We start from the raw sequence: 8231 nt of genomic DNA, 5'->3' as shown, positions 1-8231 counted from the left end.
AAAAAAAAAAAACAAATATCTTTGTTATAATGTGATTTTTGGTCTTCTGGATATATACCTAATAAAGGAATTGCAGGATCAAATGGTAGGTCAATTTTTGGTTCTCTAAGTGTTCTCCAGATGTCTTTCCAAAAGGAACCTATTAGTTTGCATTCCTACCAGCGGTGTAGAAGTGTTCCCTTTTCTCCACATCCACACCAGCATCTCTGGTTTTGGGATTTTGTGATATGGGCTAATCTTACTGGAGTTAGCTGATATCTCAAAGTAGTTTTGATTTGCATTTCTCTAATGATTAAGGATGGTGAGCATTTTTTCATATATTTATAGGCCATACACCTATCTTCTTTAGTGAAATTCCTCTTCAAGTCCTTTGCCCACCCCGAGATGGGATCACTTGTTTTTTTCTTGCTAATACATTTGAATTCTCTATGGATTCTGGTTATTAAACCTTTGTCAGAGACATAACCTGCAAATATCTTCTCCCATTCTGAGGGCTGTCTGCTTGCTTTACTTGCTGTGTTCTTGGCTGTGCAGAAGCTAGTAGATAGGTTTTTGCCTGTGGTACTCAGGTGTCAGAGGGAGTAATGGTCAGCATGGCAGTGGGGAGAGGGTGCATCCTATGGTCCTTCACAGTCAACGTCCACACACTGCCTCCCACCTTGCCCATGCTGTCAGAGGGCAGGCCTGATGGGAAGGGAGAAACCCACTCTTGAGCTTCTCTGCTCTGGCCCCCTGCCCCCCACCATGCTGTGGGAAGACCTGGGGGACCTGTAGTGGGCTGGTATGCCCATTCCACGCATGTGGGTTTCCTTGTAGATTTTAGATCTTTTTTTCAGGCCTGTTCCCCTCGTGCAGTTTAATTTGGGGGAATTTTTGCATCTACACTAGGGTAAGACTCCAGTGCATAAACTAGGTGCCTCTGCATTTATGTAGCCCTTCCTTTAATGCAGTGGTTCTCAACCTGTGGGTCGCGATCCCTTTGGACAGTATTAAAGGTTCACGGCATTAGGAAGGTTGAGAACCACTGCTCTAATGGCTCTCAGTTTTCTGCATTAAGGTCTTCCATACCTGTCATTAGATTAATTCCTAGATATTTGGTATTTTTGTTGCTTTTATAAGTGGTAGCTATTTAAAAAAATTTATGGGGCAGCACCTGTGACTCAGTGGGTGGGGCGTCACCCACATATACTGAGGGTGGAGGGTTCAAACCCGGCCCCTGCCAAACTGCAACAAAAAATAGCCGGGTGTTGTGGTGGGTGCCTGTAGTCCCAGCTACTCGGGAGGCTGAGACAAGAGAATCGCCTAAGCCCAGGAGTTGGAGGTTGCTGTGAACTGTGTGATGCCACGGCACTCTACCGAGGGTGATAAAGTGAGACTCTGTCTCTACAAAAAAAGAAAAAAATGTTTATTGTTCATTTTTAGAAAAATAGTTGGCCATTTTGTGGATGCCTGGTAAGGTAGAGCACCTGTGGGAGTCCGAACAGAGGGGAGCCAGAAGTGGGAAGACCCACTGGAGCCTGAGCACTTTGGCCTCTGCACTTCAACATGATTACCGTCCACTGGACTGTCAGGCTTATGTGGGTTCTCTTGGAAACAAAGGCAACAAGACTGAACTGGAGCAGGCCTTTGCCTACTATGGACCATTCCGAAGTATAGCGGTTGCTAGAAATGCTCCCACTTTGCTTCTGTTGAATTTGAAGATCCCTGAGATGCAGCTGATGCTGTACTGGAGCTGTGTGGAAGTCACCACGTGGCTGCCGGGTAAGAGTGGAACTGTCCAATGGAGAAGGAAGAAGTAGAAATCGTGGCCCACCTCCCTCTTGGGGTCCTCAGGATGACTCTCCTAGGAGAAGTCCTCCCCTTGCTGCAGACCCCCCAGAGAGGAACTTCTCTTGTAGCCAGAGCAGGTCCCTTTCCAGAGATAGGAGAAGGGAGAGATCACTGTCTCGGGAGAGAAACCATAACCCTTCCTGAGCCCTCTCTAGGGTTAGAAGCCAATGTAGGTTAAATGAAGGGAAATAAAAAACCAGTGACACAGAAGGTATAATCCTCTGTGGTTTGAAATGGATCATGAAGCAAGTACCAAGAATTGTTACTTTATAATGTTTCCTAAAGCAAAATTGGATTTGCTTTGAACTTTACTTTTGCATAGGACTGATAATAAACCTCTAAATCCTTCCCAGATAAAGTGTGATTTTTTTTTATATATAGAAAAAAACCTGGCAAAAATTGAACTAAGACTTACTTTTCCCCCCATATCTGAGATATAGTATGCAACTACAGTTGAACAAGCAGTCTTTGAAAAGCTGTGGTGAAACAAGCCAACAGGTAAAAAGCAGCATCTTTGTACTAAATTAGAGGCTTTTGAAAATCAAACTAGTTTTCACCCTGGGCAGAGATTGCCTAGTTGTTATAGAATCTGACAAATTCCAAGAAAGTTTACCTTTGCTTTAGGTCCTAAGTTCATTATGCAGTTGCTATATATGAGCATATAGCTATTTGTAACATTCTTAATTTGGAAATATAAGATATCAAAATATCAATGTCCTGCCAGTTTAAGAGTACATTGGAGAGCTGAACTTTAAGTTACTATGTAAGACTTTTTTTCATGCTGTCATTTGTAATGTTTTGTGAGAATCCTTTGGATTAAAGTTTTGATTATAATTGTTGCTTAATTTGAAAACCAGTTTTTCCTTGCTAACCAAATCTGTGAGCTTAGTACAAAGTCCAGCCATAACATTCTTACTGAAAGCTATACTTATATTTTCTTGTAAAATGCTTTTGAATTAATGAAATATTAACATACTCATGTGATAGTTGAACCTTCTGGTAACATTGTTCTCATCTCAGGGGAAGCAATTGGTCACACAATTCTTACTTTCTGGGAAACATAACTTAGAAACAGTATGGATTAGTCTTCTGAAGTGACAGGAATATTTAGTTGTCACCTAAGTGATCATTCATAGTCAACCCCCTTTTAAAGGAGCAGAAGCCAGTTCAAGGTTTATGATTGTAACAAACATTTTAACGTCTAGCATCAATCTGGTACATTACAACCTAAAGGTGCCCATGTAAAAATGGCTTTATCTTTAGCATGATAAGTTTTCACAAAGTTTTAAAAGATTCTTCCATTTTATAAATTGGGGTGTTGCATGGGAATTCTAAATCAGCCCATCATGATGTCAGGATATGGCTCAAATGTGACAGTGCAGAACTAAAGATGGAGGCATTCATAGCCTGCCTTTTAGAAGACAAGGAGTTGCAATTTCACAGTTTTGTGCAATTAGATCAAATCATAATGCAGCAACAACAACAAAGAAAAACAATTAACTTTTGTTTATTGGCTATATTCAATAAACTTGCTAAACTCTCCTATGACTTTTACTAATTTACTGCAGATTCTTTTGGATTTTTATATCTTGAATGGCATTGTCTGAATAATGATGGTTTGGACTCTCATTTTCCAACCACGTGACTTTCTTCTCTGCCTCACTGCACCAGTTACAACCTCAAGTGCAAAGTTAGCACCAGTGGTGAGAGCAGAACTAGGGTGTTGGTGGTGAGGTGTGTTTTGATGCTGTTCGTTATCAGATCAAGGAAGATGAGGTGAATTTGCTGTGAAGTTCATCTTGATGATACTGCTTATCAGATTAAGGAAGTGACCTCTTAATTCTTATTTGCAAAAACTTTATTACCATAAATGGGTACTGGATTTTATGGAAATTTTTTTCATTTCTTAAGATGATAATCTGATTGTTCTCCCTTAGTATTGCAGTGTTGCAGATTACAGTGATTGATTTTTTTTACTGTTAACATTTTCTTGACTGACTTTTCATTCCTGGAAGATAACAGCATCAGCAGTGTCCTTTGCACACATTGCTGGTTCTGCCAGGGGTCCTAAGTCTGGAGTGTTCTTTGTGGGAAATTTTTCTTTTTTAAAACTAGCTTCATTTAGGTATAATTGATATGTTACAAACTGCCACACCTAAAGTGTGCCATTTGGTAAGTTTTGACATACCCACACACCTATGAAACCTCACAGGATCAAGATGGGGGTGTCTCACTGCCCACAGCTTCCTTTTCCTGCCAGGCATCAGCCCTCCTTCTGTTCAGTCCCCTTGGAAAAGAACAGTGTCAAGATGTAGAATATCTAACTTGGGTGCCTATTAAACTGCCACACAAGTGATGGTAATGTGGTGATGGTGTGAAGATGGCTAGTCCATAAGGAAAGCCACATGCTACTCAATCAGTGTTCAGCCAAAGGACAAAGGCATTTTAACAGGGAGCAAAGACTTCTGTGCACTGTGCTGGATCCCCTGGGGAAAGCAAAAGCCTGACATCTGCCTCACACCACACACTGCAGTGAGTTTGAGGGGGTCCCAGGCCTAAATTAAAATTCTGAAACTATAGAACACCCAGAGGAAAATGTGGGAAATAGCTTTACAACCTCAGGATGACAAAGTTTTCTTAAAGAAAATATGAAAAGGAAAATAATTACTGGCAGTGCCTGTAGCTCAGTGGGTAGGGCACCAGCCATGTACACCGAGACTGGCAGGTTTGAACGCAGCCTGGGCCAGCTAAAGTAACAATGACAACTGCAAGAAAAATAGCTGGATGTTGTGGCAGGCACCTGTAGTCCCAGCTACTTGAGATGTTGAGGCAAGAGAATCGCTTAAGCCCAAGAGATTGAGGTTGCTGTGAGCTGTGATGCATCGGCACTCTACCCAGGGCAACATAGTGAGACTCTGTCTCAAAAAAAAAAATTATATCCTTACTGTGTGTCAAGCTTAAGATAATTATATCTATAAAAAAACCCTTTATGAAGTGTTTGTATTTGTGTATTTCCAAGCACATGAGAGTTTTTTGTTCTTTTTTCTTGTTGATTTCTCACTTAATTGCACAGTAGTCAGACTACATGAGGTATGATTTCAAAGCCTGAAAATTAGTTTGAGACTTTAGCCTGGTGACACTTTGTTATGGTGAAATTATTAATGTCGGCAGGAATTGAAACACGTTTGTATCTGCAGTTGCTAGAAGCACTGTCTACAGGGTCTCTGTGTTCAAGTTTGTTAATGGAGTGTCTCAAATCTTTTTAATATCTTCACGGACTTTTTTTAATATCTTCACGGACTTGCTGATAAATGTATCTTTTTAGCAGACATATAAACACATGTTTTAGATCATTTCCTTATGTGCTTATAACATTAAAATTCTTAATTTCTTGAAGAGTGGAACATTTTTATCATGATATAACAATTCTTTTTATCCCATAATTCTTTTTAATTATTTTACATGATATTAATATCTATAGAAATTTACGGCTGCACAAGTTAAATTTTAGTGCAATTACCAATATGTTGGGGAAAACCTCCTCACTTGCTTTCTCTCTGTCCCACCTGCTCTGTGCCCACCTCTGCACTCCTGGGACTCTGTCCCTCCATAACTTTGCTCCTGACATACTCTATTGTCATGTTTTTAATTTTAGGGTTTTTTTTTGTTGATGTATCATAGCTGTACATATTTTGGGGACATGTGCTATTTTGATATAAGCATGCAATGGGTAATGATCAAATCAGGGTAACTGGGATGTTCATTACTTCAGATATTTACCTTTTCTTTGTGTTGTGAACATTATAATTCTCTCTTCTAGCTATTTTGAATTATGTCTTTTAATTTTCTAGATATCTCAAACCCCACAATACGCCGGTTTTATTGTATGTTCATGTACTCAGATTTGCTTACATATTATGGAAAAAGGGAGCACTGTTACATAAAACACAGCTGCCCCAGTAGGTGGAACCTGGGCCTGGAGAACACTCACAGTGAGTCTTGCCACCCAGGCCTGAGGCCCTGGCTCATCCAGTCTGAGTCCCAGGACCAGATGGGAGCCTGTTCTCACAGAGGAGGAATGGCCTTGGGGTGGAATGACCCACTCAGGACTCACACTGATCAGAAGTGATGGACTTCTGACACCTACTCCTGGCCCTGAGGTCTGGGCCTCTCTGGAGCAGGGCCTGGGTGGTCGCTGCTTGGTGACAAGAACCCTTGAGGTTTTGTGGGACTCAAATCTGGTGTCCTTGCAGTGACTGGCAGGAGTGAGGGCTGGGCCCCTGTGGCTCTGACCAGTGTTCAACTGGCTGTGAAGTGGCCCTGCCTTCAGGGTTATGGCTGGGGCTAACCCAGAAGATGCTGGGATGGCCCCTGGGTACTGGTTTTTTTTCTAGTTTCCCCTAAACCTGCTGTAATGGCTGTGTCTCTAGAGTATGGGGAGTGATCATGTTGGTGTGTCCTGAGGCCCAGGGACTGGATTCCACTGGGTTTGGAGCCTCTTCCTCACTGGACACTGGGGATTAGATGGCAAGAGCCCTTCCTGCACGCTTGGCTCCCCAGAGTGGAAGGGGCTGCAGCTAGGAGGGCCCAGGTACATAGCCAGGCTGCCGCGTATTATGCCCCAGGAGGAGGAGGAGGGCACTTGTGGGGGCAGGTGCTCTGACCTGCTTACCCACCCTACCCTCTGACCCCAGATGGAAGGACTCCTTTTCTCCCCGGGGATGCATGAGCCAGTGCCCACTGTGGGCTGCTCATTGTCAGAAGAATTGATCTATTTTGGACACTGAAGCAAAGGGCTAGCTGAATTAGGACCACCAGCGACAGAACCACTCTGTCCAAGGTCCATCTGTAGAGGTGGTGCCAGGGGACAGTGTGGGGTAAGCCCCCACAAAAGTTAAATGAAATGTGCTCTTTTAATTCCAGAACTGAGCAAAAAGACTTGTGAGTATTATGTGCTTTTGTCGAGGCCCTAAGTGACCTGGGAAAACATGGTGGGGGCCTGCAAGCCAGGCGTTAAAACCTCTTACAGGTAACCCCGACTGTGCAGTCAAGTCAGCCTGTCAGATAAGGGTTGAAACGGCCCATCTGTGCAGAAGACATGACTCAAAGGTTGATGTGAGTAAAAAGAAAAACTCTATCGTAATGATGTCGAGTAAAATACTCCATCGTAACTGCAGGGTCTCCAAAGCCACAAGAAAACAGTCATGAAGATAGTTTCTCGGAAATTTAATTGAGTACATAGAAGAGAAAGGTTTTACTCCTCTGTTTATCCTTTAACTTCAACAATAGAAGTCAGATAATGTATTGTTCTTTTAGATCTTCCAAGAGGAATAGCCTGAGGCTAGCTTAAGATGGTTGTCTTACTTTCCCGGATTTTCTTTCTTTAGGCTAATCTTATGATGGCTATCTCACATTCCTGGACTTTCTTTCTTTCTTTTCTATAGTTTAAGATAAGAAATGAGGATGTTAGGATTATCGATCAATGTGGTGTAGTGACTAGCTCCCAATAAAAGGGAGTAAAAAATAAAGACATTTTGCTACATGCCAGCTAAGAGTGTGTAGTCGTTTCTTGCTTTTAAACAATTCTAGGAGCGAGCTTGCACCCGCAGCCAAGCCGTCCTTCTCTCCCCGCGAGAAAGAACATCACACAACAGGACAACCACGCTGCTGGTTTTGCAAGGCCTGTGGCAGGTGGCTGCAGGCTAGTTCCTGCAGCTCCCACTTGCGTTCTGAATCTCACTGGCATCAGTGCCTCCCTCAGCCGTATAAGACTGCAGATTGCGGGGGCTATCTGGTGTCTCTAGGGAAAGTGCGGGGCAGAGGTTATTGGCCCAGTGACATGGCTGTGTTTGGAAGGAGCCTGAGTAGGCTTTGGTCTTGATGGCTCAAAGGGAACCAGGTGGGGTCTTTGGTGACCTGAGGCCTGACACATGCACTCTTGCCTGTGTGTGAATGCGTCTATGAGTGTGTGAGAGACATTAGTCCTGGGTTGGACCCAGGGCTGGCAGAGGACAACCCTTATGCTGTATTTGCCCCTGATTCTTTGCTGCTGAGGGGGTGCTCAGGCCTCCTGGGGCTGCCCTGTGTGCCTTCAGCACCAGCCGACCACGCTGGTTTCTGGTGAGACTTGCTCTGGCTCATCTATCTGTGTGTCAGGACACCTGGAGAGAACCCATTACCCTTCGACTCAACAACAAAGTGTGGCTCTGGTTTTAGAGTCAGGATTGGCCCATCTCTAGGGTCACAGGCCAGAACCAGAGAAAAGCGAGTCGAAGCAGGTGTCAGCACAGACTCACTCAGCTGGGGCAGTCTCATTGTGCTTGCGAGTTTGCATTTGGAAAAACCAATTCTGATCTACACATCACTGCAAAAGAGGGCCCCATGATTCAAACATGTAAACA

General features: G+C 43.3%; 1 pseudogene; it reads left to right on the top strand.

The window, feature by feature from the left end:
* The first annotated feature begins 1445 nt into the window (after positions 1 to 1445).
* LOC100955564 lies at positions 1446 to 2022 on the top strand (annotated as a pseudogene).
* Positions 2023 to 8231: the final 6209 nt, after the last annotated feature.

Source organism: Otolemur garnettii, unplaced genomic scaffold (assembly GCF_000181295.1).
Source record: "Otolemur garnettii isolate 467f Iridium unplaced genomic scaffold, OtoGar3 scaffold00075, whole genome shotgun sequence".
Taxonomy (NCBI): domain Eukaryota; kingdom Metazoa; phylum Chordata; class Mammalia; order Primates; family Galagidae; genus Otolemur; species Otolemur garnettii.
This window is presented reverse-complemented; position numbering and strand designations above follow the sequence as displayed.